Below are 23,575 nucleotides of genomic sequence, written 5' to 3' on the forward strand. Positions count from 1 at the left end.
GTATTTCTACTGTTAAGTAAATTAAAAATAGTCTCAAACTGGTATTTAGAAGTATGAGATGCAGTTGACAACTGAGAGTAAAAGAAACAGGAGTGGAGGAGAGGAAGGGCAAGGAAGATAGCTCTACCTGGCTCGGAGCGAGAGGCCAAACTTACCATGTGGGAAGGAAAAGGCGGGAGAGACAAGGCTGGAAAACCTCTGGGCTGACTGACTAGAAAGGACATGCTAAGAACACAGGCTAGGCTCATGAAGACGGCTGAGATGAATGATACAAAGTGAAAAGAGATGTACATGCATATGTAGAAACTGACATATGTATTTTTTTTTTGATTGGCATGTCTTATATAGGTTCTACTAAAGGTAAACAGGTGTATTTAGTTTCTAACATTGTGTGGCAGCAACAGGGTGACAGAGTTGGGTAAACAGCAAAGAACAAAACAATCTCTGCACCTGCCACACCAAAGACCCCAAAGACTTTTTCAATACCAGGAAGGAATTACATAATTTTTCTAGAAAGTTAACACTAATATTCTTTGGGAAAGAAAACATGTTCTTAGAACATGATACACGTGAATGGTCAAAAACCATTAAAGCCAATCTGGTTAAAGATGACTTACTTTCCTTTTTTTTTTTTTTTATTTACAAAGCATGCATTCCTAAAAGGCCAAATGGTCCCATCTAACTGTTCTTCTCTTTAATTTCAGAAGTGATCAGAAATCTGAGTTATTTCTATTTTTACCTATTCTCTCCTTCTCCAGTCTCCAGTTTCCTATATATATTTCTGCTTGTATTTTTTGTCCTCATTTCCTCAGATGCCTTGGATTTTGATCCATGTCTTCAATGCCAGTGTGTCCCCTCCACTAGCTCTTAACAACCTGGACAAAACCAGTGGATGGCAACGCAGCACCTGACGTTGCAACCACTGCCTCTGTTCAAATCCTCCTCCGTCAAACTCTGGGGCTCCCCCTCCCCATCTTCCTTTCCTCTTCCCCTAACCCCCTCACCTACATTCGACTGCATTTTCTGGGTGGAAGAATCTAAATTTGCACCTTCCTATCTAATCTTCCTCCACATTAGTGCCGGAAATGGAACTTCTTGCTGGAGCTTTCTGGCAAGGTATGTGAAGGTATGTTCACTCGCGAGCAAAATTCACCCAATCTAAAATCAAGCCTTTACATCTCCCGCCGTTAAACGTTTCTTTTGTTTGCCTCTATTTGCCGGACCCATGCTCTTCTTGTCAAATCTACATTGCAAGAATCCTGAAGTGATCTTTTGAATTCCCAGTGCCATCATCCTAATTATGCATAAGAAATTGAATTAAAACTTTGATTCCTCGTCTTTCTAGCAGTATGTCCCACTATAACCACTTCTGCATGAAAACACAGGGTTCTAATCCATATAAACCACTACTATCCCTATGAAGAGATCTTGGGGCCTAACTGAACTGAGCCTATGGTGCTTTGAATGTAGATGCCAGGCCCCATCAACTCTTCATCTCCCAAGGTCTCCTCAGCCTCCCTCCATTAACTTAGTATACTTGCTCTGTCTTGGCTTAGCAAATCAACCACTTACTAAAATCTCGCTGAATTGAGGGAGTGGTGCAGCAGCACCCACAAAGTTGAATCCCTGGACTCAACAGTTCTTTAGTTTCTCTAACAGTTAACACCTTCATGTTCTGCCTGGTCTCAAGGGTTTCTTTTCCAGTAACTTCAGGCCTGGAGCCCTCAGTAGACTGAAGCCTACTCTGACATAATCAAAATTCTCTAAAGGACGAAATTATTGCTGACTAACTGAAGGAGGGTCACACGCATGTCAAAGCAACTAGGAACCTGGGCACTAGCAAAGTATGGGCCTCTCAAGCCCAACTTGAACCTGTAAGACCCTGTCCGTGTTACCCCTGGCTGGCGGGGGCCAGGGACTGAAGCCGTAGCTGCCTGACTCCTTGCTCTGTACTCTACAACAAACATTTCCTTTCCTCCACTAGCCTGATGTCACTGATTGGCTTTCTGCACGTTAGAGGAGAGGACCCAACTTGGGGGGTTCTATAGCAATTCCTCCAACCAGTCTGAGGGCTGTTCTGTGGTGTAACATGGCCTCCACAGAACTATTATTCATTTTTATTTTTAAAATTGTGAAAATAACATTTACTGTCTTAACCATTTGTAATTACCTATTTCAGTAGTGCTAAGTATATCACTTAGTCATTTTTAAGAAACAGGATTAGCTAGCCCAAATTAATCCGCAAATAATAAATGTTTGACCACACCCTGGCTTTGACAGGTTTAGCGAGCTAATCTGACTTGGCCATCAGACCAGTAGTTAAGAACCAATAAGTCATGCAAATTGAAGACAATGCAGTCAATTATATAATTTTCTTGATGTTTGGTGCCTTTATACTTTCACAAAGTCCAATCTATGAAGGAGTGCTGACAAAAAGGCAAGGACAAATGAAGTCCCAAATATCTTTGTCACATTTTACCTAATTTACCTATTGCTAAGCAGTGTCTTCCATAAAAGTGCACAAGGCCTGATCACTGACCAACATCTAATCCACTGTGGGGAAGGACGGCATCTGTCAACTCTGAATACTTTCACCTGGCTCTAAGATCTGAATTTTGGGCCCGACCCTATTTTTCTGGTCTCCCCTTACTTCCCTCGAATCCAATGACCTATCATTCCAGGATGGCCTGGATGTTTCTATTGGGTGGCTGTCCCTGAGGCCGTTGTATAACGGTCTCTGCACAGGTTCTCCAACCAGATCTTCGAGGTCAAATTCCGGTTTTACCACTTAACTGCCACACGAATTTGGGCAAGCTATTTAATCCAAGGCCTCATTTCCCCGTCTGCAAAATGGGTATATAATCTATCGATTTGCTAGGGCTGCTCCAGGAATGAAAGTTCATTCATGCTTGCTATAGGCAGCACATACACGTTAGTTTTCCTGCAGCCAGCAATGCCATCTCCACGAGGATCCCAAAAGAAACGCCCCCAAGCCCGTCCCGACACACCTCTGCGGGCACTTTACACCCCTGAGACTTCGCGGACCGCGAAGATGGGGCATCCCGGTCTGCGGTCCCCGGGGTGCGCCGCTGACCGCGCCCCCGGGTCAAGGTCGCCCCCCCCCCCCCCCCCGAGAGCAGGGCCCAGGGCTGCAGGCCAGCCAGCGGCGCCACCAATGCTCCGAGGGGCTGTGCGCGCCCCGGCACGGGCCCAGGAGGCGGAGAGGGGCTGGCCAAGTGGCTGGCACGAGAACTACGCCAGCCTCCCGTGCGGCGCAGAAGCACGCCCGAGCGCCCCGGGTGACTGGCGGGCTCAGCGCAGCAAATGGGATTAGGAAGCGAGGCGCGCGCCCCGGGCCGGGATCGCTGTCCCCACGTCCAGCCCGGGGACCTTCAGGGCTGCAGGCCTTGGCGTCCGTCCCCAGAGGGCCCTACCGCGTCACTGTTGCAACCCCAGGCTCAGGCGGGCCAAGGACGTCCAGGTGTTTCGCCAGGATCGGGTCTTACCTGTAGCGGAAGCCCCGGTGCAGAAGCAATGGAGCCGTAGGGAAGGGCTGGGAGTCAATATGGCCACGGGGGACCAGGCCGGCCCCGCCCACACTAGGCCCCACCCCTCCCCGGGCCCGCCCCCTCTCGTCCGAACGCTGCGGCCGGGTCCTCCTTCGGCCCCGCCTCCTTCTCCAGGCGCTTCCCGGCGTCCTCCGCGTGGGCGGCCGCCCCTCCCCCTGCCCGTCTCGTTCTCCCTCCTCCCCGCGTGGTTGCGTCAGCAGCGAGGCGGGCGTTTGAAGCTGGAAGGGCTCGCCTGCTGCGGGGTCAGCTAGCGGGGTGCGCCCGCAGGAGGCCGAGGCTTTAATAAAGCTGAGGTCTGGCTTCGCTTAACTCGTGGAAAGGGTTTACGGTTATTTAGAAACCAGGGCCCCCAACTTGGTATCTGCGTGAAACAGGAGGCAATTGGAATCGCCGGTGGCCGGGCAGGTGGTGGGAACCCTCTCCACGTCCTGGTTTTAATTCTTCCCTCAGTAAAAGCTGACCTGAGAGTTGCTGGTTATTGCAAATCGTCCCTTCATTCTTGGCTTCTCGGATTTAACCAAACTTATCCCAAAGAGCTAAATGTGTCCACCAGTGTTTGTAGGAACAAGTGGTTGGAATGCCAAGTTGTAAACAGGCACTTTGTTCTGACTTGCTGGGCAGACAACTTGTGTGTCTAGGGCTGCTGATGGGAAGGGCTGCACGCTTGGGTTGGTCTCTCAAGAGTTGTTGAAGGCGAGCTCTCCGTTTTCATGTTCTATAGGACCTTGCGGGTTTTGGAGCTGATTTTGCTGAGTAAGGGAACCTGTCGGCTAGCATGAATGAGCTGCCACCAGGAGATGATGTGTTGAATCTGCTGTGTGCCGCACGTCCTTGCCATAAATACCTTTTGAACCGAACTAACCTGTGGCCTGCATCTGTGGGCCTGTGGATACACTGAGACTCAGGCTGAAAACAATGTATATGCAAAACCACGTTTTTGTGAAAGCGTTGACGTAAAAGGTTTTTAGTTCCTTTTTTGCTGATTTAAAATATAAATCACTGAAGAGTGGATTTTCCTCAAATTGAGTTTCACAGCTAAAACGGATCGCAGTTTGGATGTTACCATTTCCTTAGAACTGATGAATATTTGAGCAAAGTTACAGATGTTCATTTAATAAATTGATGCCTTGTGAGGTACAAACTAGCCTAAGATCTGTAAGTGTGAAGTCCTTTTACTAAAGGGTTAGTGTATTAATACAGTGTGATAGTAATCAGAACTGAAATTTCTTTTACCCAGCATAAATAAAAGGATAACATCCACAACATTTATTTCTTTAAATTAGTAGGAGTATATTTTTTATTTGCATAGAAGGGCAAACTAAGCTGAAATCAGAAATTAAGGATGACATTTCAGATAATGAAACATAATAAAAAGTGAGTAAATCTTAACTACCAAGTAAGTGATCCAAAATTAAATTTATGGCTGAGAAGAGTTAGGGACTATCAGTTTGCACTATAATGAGTCGGATGTGATCTTAGGTAGGCAACAAAATGATACAATGAAAGTGAAAGAACCCAAAACCAGGTGAAGCCTCTGGAAAGGAAATTGTCTTAGGCTCAGCTGCTGTAACAAAAATCCTAGATATCGGGTGGCTTAACGGAAATCTATTCTTCACGTTAATTTATTTGTCCCAATTCTGAAGGTTGTAAGTCCAGTATGAGCTGTGGGCCTTTCTGTTACTGGTGAGAGCTCTCTTCCTGTTAGGAGAAGTGATGCATTCTTGTTCAACCCTCACTTGACAGAGTGAAGGCAAGCTCTGGTCTCTTCGTCTTTCAAGGAAAAGCACTAGTGCCATCGATAAGGACTCCAGTCTCATTCCTCCTGAAGTAATTACCTCTCCCAAAGGGCTCACCTCCACATTCTGTCACATTATAGATTTAGGTATCAACATGTGAGTTTCGGGAGACACAAACCTTCAGTCTAGAGCAGAGATGATTCTCAGCAAGTCTAGAAACGGTGTTGTACATGGAGAATGACATCATGTACTGAATGTTAGGGATGCTGCTTGAGAAGTGGTTTTACAGCTTTTCTATAGATAAATCAAGGTTTCTCAGTGTTGGCGTTGGAGCTAAATCATGCTTGGTTGTGGGAGGCCATCTTGCACTTTGTAAGCTGCTTAATAATATCCTTGCCCTCTACTGGCCAGACACTACTGGCACCTCCAACATGCTTGCATACCCAAAATGTCTCTAGAAATTGACAAATGTCCACTGGTGCAGCGGTGAGGAAAGGGTGGCAAAATCAGCCCTAGTTGAGAACCATTGGTCTTAATAGGTATTTTCGAAAGAGCCCTTTATTTTGATGGTATTCTCACCTAGAGACATTTCAGAAAAGAATAGCCTCACTTGTTATTTAATAAATCAGAATGTAGCTTAATAATGCCTTAGTCTCAGGTGAATCTAGTTGAAATGATAAATTTCCTAAGAGACTTATTTTTTCTGAATGTGATGTTTACTTAATAAAATTGAGTTTCTGAATGTGTACTCCTCTGAGGACCAGACTTTGGACCTTGGCAACTCAACCAAGTATTGCAGCCTTGTAGCCCTATGCCAGTGTTCTTTCTTAACTTTATAGCAACTACAGAGCAAACTAGAATAGACAGTACAGACAGACCTTAACAGTAGTTGTTTCCATCTCCTATTCACTTTGCAAAGATCCAAATTTCATGCATTGATTTCCATTTTATTTTTCTGGTGTTTTTTTTCTAACTCCTTTAAATTCTAATTCCTACAGTTCTTTTTACAGTACATTCCTAGTATCTGTTGCTCCTTCTGTGTCTCCAAAAGGGCCAAAGGTTAAAATGTAACTGACACAGAACAAGAACTTTGTATTAGCCATTGTTATTCTTTCTGTTAACAGTACTAAAATTATAAATTTCTTCCTGTCCAAAGAGACTCTTTCCTAGTCTCTGCTCTACGACAGTATACTTTCAGTTTTGACTCTTACATATTTGTTGGTTTTCAGTTTCTTGGTTTATTTACAAAGTCTCATTGGACTAAAATGGTTGTTAGCCATTTGTTAAGCTTTGGCACACATGGGAACGGACAAAGGCCAGTTGACAACTTGTTTTGGTGAAAGTTAATTAGTTAAATACTCTCCCCAACATGGTAGTCATTCTGTTGGAAAACTTTTTGTTTATGGTATATACACTAGCTACAATCCAAGTGCTGAATAGCCACCTGTGGCCAGGGCTATGATGCATTGGATGACACAGATAAAAATGTTCCCAACTCTGCAGGAAGTGCTGGTAGAAATGCTGATGTGGAGTAACACAGGACTCTCATGTATTATTTTATGTAGCATTTTTTCTTTACATGGGTTTTAAATTCAACAACTTTTTGAGTGCAAATTAGTTTTCATGTGAAAGGATTAACTTTTCTTGACCCACTTCTGTTTTCCTAAGTGGATGAGGGCTCCTTTGAAGGAGGCGATTATTTATGGAGATAATCATGAGAAGATGATATAAACCTACAGAGCAAGAATTCACAAATTGGATTTATGTAGATAAAAGGAAGCAGTAATTCAATAACTGACCCAGACTGGACATATGTGATAGAATTACATGTTTATTTGTGTACTAGTCACATGGGTATACACATTTATTCAAACTTATCAAAATAAATAAGATGCTTACAAATGCTTCTCAAACTCTTTACAAACATGGAGAGAAAAGTAAAGTAAGTTGAGAAAGGCTGGTATTACCAGATCAACCATAGTTGGCATTTTGCTGCTAGAAACCAAGGATTTAGAAGAGAATCGGGGAGGGGGGTGGTATGTGGTGTAGAAGGTTAAGCCTCTGTCCACAGTGCCAGCATCCCATTTGGGTGCCAGTTCAAATCCTAGCTGTTCTACTTCTGATCCAGCTCTCTGCGAACATGCCTGGGAAAAGCAGCGGAAGGTGGCCCAAGTGCTTGGGCCCCTAGACCCACATGGGAGACCTGGATGAAGCTCCTGGCTATTAACGTTGGCCAAGCTCAGCCCCATCATTGTGGCCATTTGGGGTGTGAAACAGCTGATGGAAGATCTGTCTCTCCCTCTCTCTGGACTCTGCCTTTCAAATAAATACATGAAATCTTAGAAAGAGAGAGAGAGAGAGAGAGAGAACGAACTGGGGCTTTATGTCCCCACAATCCAGTAGCTCCAAGGGAGCAGCATTTCGCTTTCACTTACTATGTTAAGAGATTATTTCCGTATGTTTTTCAGGCTGGCAACTTGGATATCTTCCGTGGTTATACAAAATCAGATATTAGGTAGAAATCTCTTGTAGATGTCTTGGGCTTATTGTAAGATACTTATATCGACAATCACCCCCAGTAACCCTCTCTTTTTGCCTCTTACATAAATGCAGGTCAGGGATTCTCCCTTTTCTTTGTCTGCAGCCTCTCTCCTCCTCCCACCTTATTCACCCACCCCTCTATATTCTTATGTCACCATGACTTTGTAGATTTCCGGTCTTCCCCACCCCTTATTCATTCTCTGTTATCCTCTCCACCCTTATTAATCCTGCCTCCTCCATATCCTTATGTCACCATTGTTGTGGGTTACCTTTAGTAATGATTTTAATAGTAATACCTCAAGGGTCCTAGCCATCTATTCAAATAAGAATTTTGAATATCAGCTCGAATAAAACAGGCGACATGGTAAGGGTTAGCATTTATGTAGTGAGAGAAATACACAGGAGTGAGGGCTTTATTTAAGGGAGAAAGGAGTCAGGGATTTAAACTGGAGTTTTCATCCCAGGCTTTTCCAGGGAGTAGACCAGAGGCTGCAAGGGAGAGAGAGCACGCGGGCAGGAAAGCAGGGGCAGGCAGGTGGCTACAAGTCCCACGCCCAGAGAGGTGGGGACAACAAGAGAGGGGCCCAGCACATTTTATCTACTTCCAAAAGGGGAGTGGTTACATATAGGTAGGATCAGGTAGGGGCATGAGATCACAAAAGGGGACAGGGTGAAGGGGTGGACTTCCAGCCCACGAGTCTAGTTGGTTTAATCCTATCTGCCTGCCTATGTCACCATGACTTTGCACTTGCTGTTCCTTTTGTCTTTCCCATAACACACCACTTGCTGTGCACAATATTCCTGACAAGTGTTTGCATGCTGTTCATTTCACAGATTAAATGCATATTACCCTGGGAGCCTTTTGAATACTCAAGTAGAACAAAGTACTCCTCAGTGCATGGCCCTTGTCCAACCACACCTCTATGATAGCATTTGCTATTTCATTGTGATTTTGAACATAACTTCCTGGAAAGCAGGAGCTGAGTCAGACTCTAGCTGTAGTAGTTACAGATATGAGGCACGCAGTAGCTTTGGAAGCCTTGAAATATTGCTGTTTCTTGAATGTATGTGTGTCTTCAAAACCTCTATGCTGAAATCTAGTCCCTGATGTTTAGTATAAAGAAGTGGTGTCTTTTGGGAAGTGATAAGAGGTGAGAATGGAGCCCTGATGAATCAGTGTCCTTATAAAAGGGGCAGAGGGAGCTTTCTGGCCCCTTCCACTGTGGAAAGGCACAGCAGAAAGTCATCATCGATGAAGCAGAAAGCCCTTAGCAGTCTGAATCTGCTGGAGCACTGATCTTAGACTTTCCAGCCTCCAGAGCTACGGACCATGCATTTGTGTTGTTTGTAAATTACATAATCTAAGGGTTTTTTTCATTCTTCTTAGACTTTCTCTTTTTACTAAGAAAAAAATTATCATACTGTCATAGACTTTAGGTTACCGTGGACTCTCACATGTCAACACCATAAAAAATGTAAAAATTTAAAGGTAGCAGCAAGTTCAGAAACCAGGTATAAAAACAATGCTGTATGAAATTTTGAAAAGTAATTGTATATCTCATCTCATTAATTTGAGGAATAAAACAAAAGTCTTAGAGAAAATTCGCTTGTAATTACATCCAACATAGACAAATAAGTGTTATACAAGTACAGCTACTGTCTTTTTACTTAAAGCCAAAGCCATGGCCCTCATCCTCTAGTTGTGCATTCTTTGAAGTTGCCAAGTTGCTAGTGAGATTTGTTTTTTAAGCTATTGTAAGTAATTTGACACTGTTGATGACTCAGTTTTGATATGACAAAATTGCAACATGTACAAGAATTAGGAAGTTCTGGAATTTTCATTCTTGGCTTAATAAAAAGACTATTAAGCAAGATGAAAACAACTTTTTTAAAAGGTTTATTTATTTATTAGAAAAGCAGAGGCAGAGATAGAGAGAGAGAGAGAGATCTTCCGTCCAAATGGTTCACTCCCCAGTTGGCCGCAACAGCTGGAGCTGCACCCATCTGGAGCCAAGAGCCAGTAGCCTCTTTCAGGTCTCCCGCACGGGTGCAGGGTCCAAGGACTTGGGCCATCTTCTACTGATTCCCAGGCCATAGCAGAGAGTTGGATTGGAAGTGGAGCAGCCAGGATTCGAACCGGTGCCCATATGGGATCCTGGCACTGCAGGCGGCAACTTTTACCTGCTATACCACAGCACCAGCCCTGAAAAAACATCTTTTTTTTTTTTTTTAAATAAATGAAGTATTTGTAATAGCATCTAGGTATTACTTAGCTGTAACATTTCTGTTCATTCTTGCAGGCCTACATGAGTGAAAAGCATGTTGTCAATGTTCTGGTTTTTAACTATTCTAATAGGTATGTGACTTCTCAATGTTATTTTAATTTGTGCTTCCTGGAAGACATGATGTACAGAATCTTTTCATATGCTTGTTTGCCACCTGTTTGTCTTCTTTGACGAGTTTTGGCCTATTTTTCTTTTTAAGCAAGATCCTTAGATTTTGGGGTATGGTGACACCTTACCCTTTATAGATAATTTAGAAAGCAGATTTTAAGCTCAGCCTCATCTCCTCTGCCTTTCTTCACAAAAGCAGTGTTGGTTGGAGGACAGCTCCCACTCACTCCAGGAAGCCAGTGGATAGGGTTCTGTTCAGCTGATCAGTAGCTGAAAAGCATGAGTGGCAGCCCTGAATAAACCATAATTACAGCAGGATGCCAGGAGCAAGTGTCCTTGCACAGTGAACCTTTAAGGCTCTGGAATGGTTAAATTACGGTAAGTGAAAGTTAAGGTGTGATTGGTAGTCAGATATCTCTGATCTAATTCTGTGTGTGCTTGATGGCTGAATACTTAATACTTATTCAGCGCTCCAGTTAAACACGGCAGATATCAGTTGTGGTGTTCAAGGATTCTCCAACTTTCCTGTGAAGAGAAATCTTCTGAGGTGCTTGTTAAAAATGCAGATCTCCAGTCCCAAGCTCCGGATCCTGACTCAGTAATAACAACAGCTAATGGCTATGGAGCCTTTAGTCTTGGCAGGCACAATGCTAAACATTTTTTAAAATAGACTACTTTTTTAAAGATTTAATTGTTTATTTGAAATTCAGAGTTACAGGTAGAGGGAGAGATAGAGAGAAAGATCTTCCATTTGCTGGTTCACTTCCTAGATGGCTGCAATGGCTGGGGCTGGGCGTGACTGAAACCAAGAGCCGGGAGCTACATCCGAGTCTCCCACATGGGTTCAGGGGCCCCAAAACTTGGGTCATCTTCTGCTGCTTTTCCCAGGTCATTAGCAGGGAGCTGAATCAGAAGTTCAGTAGCTAGGACCTCACCACTGCTCACATGGGATGCCAGAGTCGCAGACAGAGGCTCTACCCACTCTGCCACAATGCTGGCTTTGGTGCTGAACTTTTGACATGGGTTTAATACTTACAGGAATTATAAGTTTTTAAAAATCCTGAGGCTCAGAGAGCTTATGTAGTTGTTCTGAGTCATATAACTTATAAAATGGGGCTCCAGTATTGAAGTCTAGTAGTGTGATCCTAAAATACATGTTTAACCTATAAAACCAATGAATCTGAGGCAGGATATGGTAATTTGTGCTTTAAAAATCATATCAAGGGGCCAGCGTTATGGCATAGCAGGTAAAGCTAATACCTGCGATGCCAGCATTCCATATGGGTGCCAGTTCAAGATCTGGCTGCTCAATCTAGCTCCCTGCTAATGGCCTGGGAAAGCAGCAGAGGGATGGGCCAAGTGCTTGGCACAGTCATCAGTTGGTGGGCATATGGGTTGATTCCATATCTTAGCTATTGTGAGTTGAGTTGCTGTAAATATGGGAGTACAGGTAACCCTTTCCTATGGGGATTTCATTTCTTTTGAGCAGATTCCCAGCGGTGGAATGGCTGGGTCACATGGTGGATCTATTTTCAGTTTTGGCAGAATCGCCATACTTCTTCTATAATGAATGTACTAGTTTACATTCCCACCAGCAGTGTATTAAGGTACCTTTTCTCCACATCCTCAGCAGTGTAAGTATTCCATAACGTAATCTCTGTACTTTCAGGGTTACAAAGCAACCTGGTTAACAAAAAGTCAATCACAGGTACACGCACCTATAGAACTGGGTAATACCCACTGTACACTCTACTGATGGGACTGTCAATAATTTCTTTTGCCTATTTTCAAGCATGGGATAGTTTTCTCAACAGTAAATAATTATTCACAAGGAGTATTTAATTCTTGTGTTTGTAACTTTATTCCTATATGGTGTCACATATCTGGACTCGGTAATTTCTAGAGGATAGAAGGAGTTGTGTGGGTTTCTTGCCAGAAGAAAGCATAGGGCTTTGGATGAGAACACTGGAGAAAAAGGTTTTCTAGTTAAACAAACTTGAAAATGAATTTTTGTATCAAAATTGAATCAGTTCACTAGATAAATGAGGAACTGGCTCATCTTACTGGCTGTTCAGATGAGAATTTGAATTACAGAGCTCTATGTCCTTAGTAGACAACGCTGTCAGTCCAGTCCTCTGCTGTAACCAAGCTAATTTCCTGCCTCTACTCTCGCCCTGCTCATTTCCCCTCTACACCTTTGTCCTTGTTTCTCCGGCCTGAGATGCCCTCATACCCCCTGCTCCCCATCCTGCTCCTACCAGTCCTCCATCAGGTCTTGCTGGTTGCTGCTCTCCCCTCTGGTGACACTGGCCTCCCTTCTGCACTCTTGACTTCATGGAAACTCTGTCCTCTGCCTCCTCCTGTTCATTCTCAAGTTATGGTCTCTTATTTCTATTAGCATGGTTTTTACATAACCACGGACCCCTTCTGATGCTTCTGTTTGGACCTTAGCATCTAGCATAGTATCAAGTGGGAGGTGATCAATACCCTGTAGTTGGCTGATTGATTATGAATAACCTTAGTTAGGAATCCAATCACTGAATGGATCAGTTCCCTTCATGGTGATGGTTTCTAGTCTATGGGAGATTTTCAGTAAATTTGGATCAACAACACAAAACAAAACTTTTTTTCCTCTCTCTCTCTCTCTTTTTTCTATGTAAGTCTACTGAATAGGCTAGCCTTCCAGTTGGCATATACTACAAACTTCTAAGTAAATAAATACATAGCCTGCCACACATTCATGAGAAGTTTTCTGAAATTTCCAAGTTGGAAGCATTTCTCTCTCTTGTGTCTAGGGATGAGAACTTGCCTGTGGCTATGATGAATTGGATGATGTCACAACTTAGTGGTTAAAACAACACAAACATAGAATCTTACTGTTCTGGAGATCAGATATATGAAATAGGTCTCTCAGAATTAACCTCAAGTGCTGAAGGAGAAGCATTCATTCAGAGGGCCTGAAGTGGACACCTTCCGGGCACATTCTGGAACAGCAGGGAAACCAAGCATGGCTGGACACAGCCAGGAGAATTACTGGCAAAGAGCTCAGAGAGACAAGGGCTGGGGCAGATTGCATGGGAATTCCTTGGTCTTTTACTTTGCGTGATGGGGGTAGCCAGGGAAGAATTCTGAGCAGAAGACAGGATTTAAAAGATTCCTTCTGTCTGTTGTGTTGTGGATGGGTTTTCTGGGTTTGATAAGAACGAAAACCAGGAGACCAGCAAGAAGGCTGCTGTAGTCGTGCAGATGAGAGGTGGGGGCTTCCTGTGGGATGATGGGTCTATTTTGAGGATGGAGCAGGATTTCCTGATGGAGATGATATTAAGCAGAGAAGGAGGGAGCGGGAGAGGAGGAGGTAAAGAAAATGGGTATAAAAAGAAAAGGAGAAAACAATGGGCTTCTCCCTTCTCTCTTGGAACTCCCAGAACATGGATGGAGTGTGGAGGTTGGGACAACCGACACCAACCTGTTGTCAAGGGAAAGAGTCCACAGGGCTGTGAAAGGGACCTTCTCATTTTGCCGTGAGCTGTTCTATGTTTGAATATTTCACAGTCACAATATATTCTCCTGTTGTGAATCTTTTAAAAAATGACAGGTAAGACTGAAAACTTTTGCCAAGGACACATTTCTCTTCACCTAGGGAACATGCATGCAAGTTTAATGTGAGCTTTGTCAGAGATGTAGGCTAATTGAGGCAAATAGTCAGCATCTACAGTTGGCAAGGACATGGCAATGTGTGTGGAATTGATAAATATAGGAATAAAAAGAAAAAGCCAATCAAGGGTGGAGCAATTACATTTGTTGTTGACTTAGGAGATGGAGATACAAATGCAATTGAGATTAATAGATGCACAATTATAGATCATTGTACATTTTTAGAAGGGAGGAAATTCACTGATTGGAAAGGAAGCAGTGATCAAACTACACTGAGTGATTGAAGGCAGAGAGGTACTCGCACAGGGATGATTGTAGAGTGGGCAGAGAAATCTTCCATCCACTGGTTATACCTCAAATGCCTGCAACAGCCCAGGCTGGGCCGGGCCAAACCAGGAGCAAACTCTATTCGGGTCTCCCATGTGGGTAGTAAGGACACAAGTACTTGGGCCATCATCTGCTGCCTGCCTAGACTTCAACATTTTTTTATATCATTGTGGAAGTACATTTAATTAGAGCACATGTAACTCTGTAGATTCCTTTCCCCAGAATATAAATCCCCCTCTCCCCCCTTTTTTTTGTAGATAGGAGCTTTTCTGGCTTGGGACATAGATTTTTTTTTAAAGATTTATTTATTTATTTGAAAGGCAGAGAGCTGGATCAGAAGTGGAGCAGCCAGGACTTGAACTGTCACCCATGTGAGCATTGTAGGCGGTGGCTTCACCCACTATGCCACAGTGCTGGCCTCAGGGACATATCTTTTGAAGCTTCACATAGGTAAAAATGAGCTGAGTGCTTTTTGGAAATGAAGACTTCTCTGAGTCTGTGAGCACATGCACACAAATATGTCAGCCTTGCTTGGAGGACTGCACAGGATAAATTCAGGAAAGCACGTTGTGAGCTCTGCCAAGATAAGATAGTACTGTTTTCCTTCACTTGTCTTGTTGCGGAAAGGTTTGAGATAGTCCAGACTAGCGGGTTTCCTAGTTTACCCATCTAAACACTACCTTAAAAAACTCGGTAATTTGAATTGAGAAATTTTTAATTTTTTAGTCTAAACTCCCACTAAATTTTTTTTTTAATTTTTATTTATTTATTTTTTTGACAGGCAGAGTAGACAGTGAGAGAAAGAGAGACAGAGAGAAGTGTTTTCCTTTTGCCGTTGGTTCACCCTCCAATGGCCGCTGTGGCTGGCGCACTGTGCTGATCGGAAGCCAGGAGCCAGGTGCTTCTCCTGGTCTCCCATGGGGTGCAGGGCCCAAGGACCTGGGCCATCCTCCACTGCCTTCCCGGGCCACAGCAGAGAGCTGGACTGGAAGAGGGGCAACCGGGACAGAATCCAGCGCCCCAACAGGGACTAGAACCTGGTGTGCTGGTGCCTCAGGTGGAGGATTAGCCTAGTGAGCCGCGGCGCCGGCCTCCCACTGAATATTCTTTAATCCTGGGGTCTTCCTTCTTCTTTCTCACTCTGGATAGTGCTAGTCTCTGTTGTCCTAAACCCAGTCCAGCAACAGGATTCCTTCCTCTCCTCCTGGCCCGTGGCGAAGTCTTATCAGTCCCCTTTCCCTCTCTTCCCGCTGCTGCGCCAGTGCTTGCACTGTCTCGTCACAGGTTCCGCATCCCTTATCCCAGACTCCTGGGGCCAGACGAGTCTGTGAATTCAGAGTGTTCTGATTTTAGAAAAGAATTCTGGACCAAAAACTCTGTGTTCTGTAGCATCCCCAGCAGGATCGAGCTCAGCTCTCAGGAATCATGTATATGAATGATTATATCAAGTGGGGTGGCTGAAAATTATGCACAGTCTTATATTAGTTCAGAGACGATTTTGCCACAAGTGACTTTAGGTTAGATATGGCTGCCAAATCGGCTACTACTACTACTTCTATTTTTTCAGTTTTCAGGCTTTTTGCTTTGGAATTGAGTTTAAAAAGTTTGCATCTATTGTGTAGTAGTTTCTCGGGGCGGGGGGTGCTTCATAAAACAGTTTTCCCATTGCCAATTCATCCTTTGTGTTACCTAACAATTTCAACATTTTGTGCCTCTCCACCTCTGCCCCCCATTTCTTTCCATAAGGCCATGCCCTTCACCTTGGATATACCACCTTTAGCAATGTGCACGCTCCTGAGGTCTGCGTGATCAAAGGTATTAATCTACTTGCTATTTTTTCACTTACTCCGTCAAAGACTCCCTCTGCCCGGAGGAGAGAGTCTGAACATAAAAGTTTGCAAGTTAGAGCTTTGATCTGACCCCCACCTGTACAATTCTGTATCATTTTTCTGTTCTTCTCTCCCTATTTCACTTTCAGTGTAAGGCTTGCGATTCACTCAGCAGCCTCACCTTTTCAACTTCAGGGTGCCCCTATTATTTGAACACTGTCTTCCTCATGTCAGCTTGGCCGACGTGTCCTCCTTGTTCCTGATCAGACCTGCCAGGATAGACGGTATCATTCTCTTTTTCATGTTACTTATGTGGCTTGTATGCATACAAGTTCACAAAGAAGGCATATTGTGAAAATCCATGTGTGGATTTCAAAGTTTTTTTTTTTTTTTTTTGCACCAAAATAAACTTATCTTTTAATTCCATTTCTGTGAACTTTTCAAAGTGCCCTTATATATAAATATGTGCCTGTGGAACATTGATCACATGTTGGCAGCTTTTTATTTACCTGTCTGCATTTCTAGCTGGACTGTGGGCTTCTGTAGGGCAAGGATGCATTTGTCATTATTGTCTCGGGAATTTCCAGCATCCCAGTACCTGGATGTGTTTTGTTTTGATTTATGTATGTATGTATGTATATGTGCAGTTAATTTTTTAAAAGATAGATAGAGATAGACAGATGGATGGATGGAGACACATGTACACACATTTCCCAAACATTGATTGATTCATTTCCCAAATGGCTGCAGCAGCCAGGGCTGGGCCAGGTTGAAGCCTGATCTCAGTCAGGCAGCAAGGATTCAGCTACTTGAGCCAACACTGCCGCCTCTCAGGGGGCACATTAGCAAGAAGCTGGAATTAGGAGTGGAACCAGAACTCAAATCTAGGCACTCTGTTATGGGATGTGGGCATCCACTCTGGGTATGTTCTAGATAAACATTAGTTGAAGGACAGAATACCTGGGGTGCGATTGTACCTGTAGGTCAATGTTTCCTGAGAAGTGGGCTCCCCAAACACCAACCCCCCACCACCTGCCAAAAACAAAAAAACAAAAACGAAAAAGCCACCACTTTGGATTCCTGAGTTCAACCCTAGATGGCACCAAACAGAATTTCTGGGAAAAGGGCTCAGGAATTGATACTTTGTTCAATCCATTCTTTAGGTATTTTGAAGACTGAAATCCATTGCTTTGGGGGCCTTTGAAGCACATGGAATTTGTTGCCCAAGTGATGTTCTTCCACTACCACTTCGTGGCTCTCCTGTCTACCCTTGACAATGGCAGTCATTCCCCTCCACTGTTCTCTAGTTCCCATTCCTTCCCTGTTTCTCAATCCTTTGTTTCTAATCGATTTTCTGCAGAAAAACCAGACAACCGTAGTTAACAGAACTTCATCTGCTGATGATCACAACCACCCCGAGGTCCCTGGGGTGCCTCAGTCTGTAAGTTGCGGGTTACGTACCATGTTGCTTGCTTCATCTGTGTACTGTGCTTCAGGGGTTCAGAACTTGTTCTATCTACGGCAAAAAGGGAACACTTGAGTCTCAAGGTTGATGGAAAGTATTGTGGTTGATCTGAAGCTCTTTTCCCTCATGCCTCTTCATAGCTCTGTTCCTGAAGCTGGGATGGTTTAGTATGGTAGAGGATTCCCTCTGCTCCACTGGTATGGACTAGACCTCCTTCTGTGTGGACAGATGGGACCAATGGTCTAATATATCACCGATGGACGGAGTTGGAAATGAAGTGTGCCTTTCCTCCTGCTTCCTTTGTATTACTGCTCTATACCATGACACATGAGAGGAAAAAATAATTTGTCCAAATAAGAATCAATCTGGCCCTGATCTCCCTACGTTGGCCCCTTTAGAGGCTGGTGGCATGTCAGTTTGGGCCTCTGTTGCCAGGAAGTCCACTCCATGGGAGGCTGAGGTCATATGTCCCCAGAAACCTGGAGGCCCCTGTCTGTAGTGCTGTAGTGGGGAGGCTGTGGGGTTCCCTTTGTCTATATGGGGCTTGGGCCTGGAGTTCTTTAACCATTGTGCCTGCATTCTCTTCTCTGCCATTTGATGACTGCTGCACAGAGTCTTGACCAACTCCATCTCCCAGGGTTTAGGATGGGGCAGAGCCTAGATTTTTCTCACCATACAGGTGCTCACCCAGTACTTTCCCTAGTCTCAGGGAAACACTGAAGTTAGGTCATCATCTCCAACTTCACTTTCAATCATTAATCCCAGGGCTAGGTGTTTGGCTTGGGTTTTAGGATTTCTTCCTGGGACATCCACATCCCATGTTGGAGTACCTGGTTTGAGTTCTGGCTCCACTTCCAATTCCAGCTTCCTGCTAATGTGTACCCTAGGAGGCAGCAGGTATTGGCTCAAGTACTTGGATCCCTGCCACCCACGTGGGAGACTTAGATTGAGTTCCAGGTTTCTGATATTGGCCTGGCCCAGCCTAGTTGATGTGGGTATTTGGAGAGTAAACATGAGGATGGTAGATCAATCTCTCTCTCTCTCTATCTCTCTCTCCCTTTCAAATAAAATGAAAATAAAAAAAATAAAAATTTAGAAAAGGAAGCCAATGCATTAACCCCATCAGCTCTGCCTCTGCTGTGATACAACACCAGGGGTGCCACCCAGGCCTATTTACCAGTCTCCTTTAGAAACAGGAGGAGGTGGGGAGAGGAGGTGCTTCCCTTTTAAGTCCATGCTTTAAAAGAAGCTCAAACAGTTGTTGGATGTTTGCAAAGTTAAACTGATTTCTTCATTGCTGGACTTTTCAGAGTCTTCATACTACTGTGAATCTTCCAGAAAAAAAAATGATAAAATACATTTTTGAATTTTCAACCTTATTGAGGTATGATTGACGATAAAATTGCATTTATTCAAGGTGTACAATGTGGTGATTTGCTATATATATATATATATGTATATATCATCTAATGACTACCAAAATTACATTAAATTAATTACCACATCAATCATTACACAATTTTGAGTGTGTGTGTGTGAGTGTGTATGTATGTGTGTTTTTAGGACACTTAACATCTATCCTCCCAGAAATTTTTAAAAATATTTATTTTTATTAATTTGAAAGGCAGAATGACAAAGAGAGGGAAAGGCAGAGAGAGAAAGGAATCTTCCATCTTCTGGTTCACTCCCCAGATGGCCACAACAGCCAGGGCTGGGCCAGGCCAAATCCAGTAGCCTAAAATTTCATCCAGGTCTCCCCATGGAGAGCAGGGGCCTCCATACTGGGTCATCTGCTGCTGCTTTCCCAGGTGCTTTTGCAGGGAGCTGGATCAGAAATGGAGCAGCTGGGACCTGAACCAGCGCTCTGATTGGGATGCCAGTTTACAAGCAGCAGCTCAATTTGCTGTGCCACAATGCCAACTGCTCTCCCAACAGATTTTAAACAGAGGATGTAATATTATTAACTATAGCCACTATGCTTTACTTTAGATACCCAGACCTTATTCGTTATATTTATATTTGTACACTTTGACTATCATCTCCCCATATCCCCCATTCCACAGCCCCTGGGAACTACAGTTCTACTTTTTACTTCCTTGAGTTTGACTTTTTTGGATTCCACATATAAGTCTGACCATGCAGTATTTGCCTTTATTGGTTGTTTTGCCCTTGATAGCTCACCTTGTTATATAAACACCAAGACAGGAACAGATTAGTTTGGAAGCCTTGCCAGACATTTTTGCTAAGGGCTCCAGAGCTTCCTTTGTCCTCATTTCTGTCCCCTTTCTGTGGGAGATAATAATTCCCCAAGGCAGTTGTAAAGAGGCAGAGTTTTTTGTTTGGCTAGCAATGTTAATAATCATTGCATATCATGTTCTTTTATGGGCCCAGCCATGCTCAAGAAGATTTTCACAAATTATCTCTAATTTTTCCAACTGCACAAGGTACTATCCATTAACAGATGTTGTTCACACAGTTTAAGGATTCCCTCACGCAGCCAGTAAAACAGTAGAGGCAGATTTTAGGATAATGTCTGTGTAACCCCTAAGTCCATACTCTTTCTAAATCTTTTGGCATCAGATTTAAAAAACAACTTTCTGGGCTGATGTGGTGTAGCTGGTAAAGCTGCCTCCTGCAGTGCTGGCATCCCATACGGGCGCCAGTTCACACCCCAGCTGTTCCACTTCTGATCTAGGTCCCTGCTGATGGTCTGGCAAAATCAGCAGAGGATTGCCCATGTGGTTGGGCCCCTCCTACCCACATGGGAGACCCAGAGGAAGCTCCTGGCTCCTGGCTTCAGCCTTGCCAAGCCCTGGCTATTGCAGCCATCTGGGGATGGATGGAAGATCTCTCTGTCTCTCCCTCTCTCCCTGTAACTCTTTAAAATAAATAAATAAATAATCTTAAACAAACAACTTTCATATAATAGCCTCTAAAAATAAAGTATGGGTACAGGAGTCGCTCTGTGCACTTGTAGTTAGGATGAATTTATTGGAGGACCCAGTGGGTGAAGGACTTGGTCAGACTCATGACAAAGATATTTCCAATTCATCTACTAAGTGATTTTCTCCTCTACTGAGGTGTGGCACGCTTTTCTTCCTAAATTGTCCAATTTTCTCTAGTTTACAGCATGGCTATTTTAATCACAGTGTCCTGTGATTGCTTGTTCAGGGCACTGAATCACAATTCTCAGGGCAAGCATTGGAAAAGCATCATACAGTTTTGCTCATCTCCCATCCATTGTTTTCCTAGCGTTTTCTAGTCAAATGTCTGTATTTTTTTAGTGATGATTACTTTGCAGCTTGCACCGTTAAGAGAAAATTGGCTGACTGGCTTCTTGGTAATATTGTTTAAAATGTCAACTACTGTGACACCTCTGTTTTGAGATCAGGCTACAACAGACAGGAAATGGGAAAGAGTTTTGGAAGGAAAAATATGTAAGATAAGGAACAAAAGTGCTCACTGAAAGAGGTGGCCACCTTTACCACAATAGGATGCCAATAGTCTTATTTTTTTTTTTAACTAAGGTGTTGTTAGCATTCAGACCCAGCAATGGACTTCCTCTGTACTTTTCCTACTGTCAAGGGAACGTTCTGTGCATCCCTCCAACAGCTGATTGGATGAGCAGAGCATCTGTCCAGAGTCCAGTCGTCGGATTATAATGGAGGCTCAGAACAGAATCTCTGCTCCTATGGGGAGAACCTGGACCTGTCTGGCCAAGCCTCTTGGAAATCGCACTAGGGAATACAGGGAAGACCGAGTCATAATCAGTGGCAACTTGAGCTGCTGAGGCAGAGAAAGTCATGGTGGCCATGGGTGAGGAAGAAGCCCCTAGAAGGAAAGCACCATGAGGGAAGGATGAGAGCAATAGGGCACAGAGCCAAACGGGGTGAGAGGCAATAGCTAGGTCCACTGGGTAACGGAGGCCTTTGGTGGAAAGGGGAGAACTTGTGCCCGCCTCCCTCAGGCAGCCTTGGGTCTGATATGGAGTGGGATGTGTATCTCTGTGCTACTCTGATGCCTGTTTATTCACTCCTGTGTGTATCCTGACTATAAACTCCACATTCTCTGAAGGGACCTAGAGATTTCTCAGTCCCTCTAATTAGCACGTCTAACACTCAGTAAACCAGTAATTTTTTAAGTCAAGATTTACTTTTATTGACTATCATATCAGGAATTTAGTTTTGAACATAACTACAGATAGAGAGGACAGATCTATGTGTTTCCACCTTCATTTAGCAGGAACTTGGGATTGGATATGTTCTGTGAGCATGAACATGAGCCAAGAGATAGCATCTGGTCTATCATAATTCTATCTGATCAAGAATGATCCTTTATATGGAGAACTAGTCATTTGGGTGATCTGGGTTGAAACTGTGCTTATTCAGAAAAGTCTGACTTGCCCTGGATGGTAAGTTAGACTTTGGGGGGAAGGGTATCATTCCCAAGGTTGGGGCTCTGTTGAGCATCACATTCATCTAATTCAGGCAAAGCAGTCACAAACAGAAGGCAGGAAATAGAGCAAGTAGCTAATAATATGAATATGGATTAAAACCCAGATATACCACTTACTATATGTGGCTTTGGATAACGTACTTAATTTCTAGTTTCCCTTTACATAAAATGGAAATGATAATGATATCAAGTGTGTAGTGTTGGTATTATAAAGATTAAATGAAATAATAACATGCCTAATACTATATTTACCATTCAATAAGGGCTCACATAAATAGTTGTGATGATAGAGCAGTCATATATGTTGTAGTTGTAATTATTGTTGGGTGGTGTAGTCCACGGTTGGATAATTATGGTCTCTGTCCAGCCTGTTTTAGTAAACGTGGTTTTGCTGGAACACAGTCATGTCCTCTCCTTGCTTATTGTCCATGGCTGCTTTCACATTAGGACAGCAAAACTGAGTGATTGTGGCAGATTGGACAGCCCACAAAACCCAAACATCCACTATTTGGCTCTTTATGGAAAATATGTCCTGAACTTCAGCACTATTGAAATAGATAACAGTATAATTTAATAGTTACACAGATCTGTATTTGAGCTCTGCGCCTTCTGTTGGCAAGATTAGTCAAATTTCCCTCTGAGACTGAGTTTTCTCATTGGTTACAATGAGACATGAATAGACATATCATTAGGATTACATATGTAAAGGCACATAACATAAAATCATTGCTCAATAAATATTTTATTTTATTGACAGGCAGAGTTTAGACAGTGAGAGAGAGAGAGACAGAGAGAAAGATCTTCCTTCTGTTGGTTCACCCCCTAAATGGCTGCTATGGCCGGCGCACTGCACCGATCTGAAGCCAGGAGCCAGGTACTTATTCCTGGTCTCCCATGTGGGTGCAGGGCCCAAGTGCTTGGGCCATCCTCCACTTGTTCTCCCGGGCCATAGCAGAGAGCTGGACTTGAAGAGGAGCAACCGGGACAGAATCCGGCACCCCAACCGGGACTAGAACCCAGGGTGCCAGCACCACTGGCAGAGGATTAGCCAAGTGAGCCATGGCGCCAGCCTCAATAATTATTTTTTAAAGATTTACTTATTTATTTGAAATTCAGAGTTATGCAGAGAGAGGAGAGGTGGAGAGAGAGAGAGAAAGAGAGAGAGAGGTCTTCCATCAGCTGGTTCATTCCCCAATTAGCTGCAACAGCCAGAGCTGCACCGATCTGAAGCCAGGAGCCAAGAGCATCTTCTGGGTCTCCCACATAGGTACAGAGGCCCAAGGACCTGGGTCATCTTCTTCCACTACTTTCCCAGGCCACAGCAGAGAGCTGGATTGGAAGTGGAACAGCCAGGACTCAAACCAGTGCCCATATGGGATGTGGGATGCCAGCACTGCAGGTGGCAGCCTCACCCTCTACACCACAGCGCCAGCCTCCTCAATAATTATTAATGTCAGTATCTTCCCAATTTCTTTTTTTTTTTTTTTTTGATTTCTCTTGTATAGTAAGGAAAGTAGTTTGTATGGTTCTGGGTTTAATTTTATGTTTTCAAATATGTTGAAATATTGCTAAGTTATGCTTTATATGTACATTAATAGCTACATAC

The 23,575-nt window shown here is 43.7% G+C and overlaps 1 protein-coding gene and 1 long non-coding RNA gene across 14 annotated transcripts in view; one reads left to right on the plus strand and one right to left on the minus strand.

Moving 5' to 3' along the window:
* The window catches only part of ESD (esterase D), a 32,256-nt gene extending 28,577 nt beyond the window's left edge, over positions 1–3,679 (minus strand). For 6 of the 13 annotated variants that reach the window (XM_070048804.2, XM_070048802.2, XM_089304129.1 and 3 more), the window contains exon 1: positions 3,507–3,646. The gene's annotated coding sequence lies outside the window, so the exon portion shown is untranslated. Of the gene's footprint in view, positions 1–3,434 lie in introns of all 13 variants that reach the window. The other 7 variants (XM_089304127.1, XM_089304130.1, XM_070048806.2 and 4 more) reach the window with 5 other exon arrangements.
* Positions 1–23,575, plus strand: part of LOC149124589 (uncharacterized) — a 64,196-nt gene that overhangs the window by 31,692 nt on the left and 8,929 nt on the right. The gene's annotated exons all lie outside the window — the stretch shown is intronic.

This window comes from Oryctolagus cuniculus, chromosome 9 (assembly GCF_051225735.1).
Source record: "Oryctolagus cuniculus isolate XC-2025 breed Fujian yellow rabbit chromosome 9, ASM5122573v1, whole genome shotgun sequence".
NCBI lineage: Eukaryota > Metazoa > Chordata > Mammalia > Lagomorpha > Leporidae > Oryctolagus > Oryctolagus cuniculus.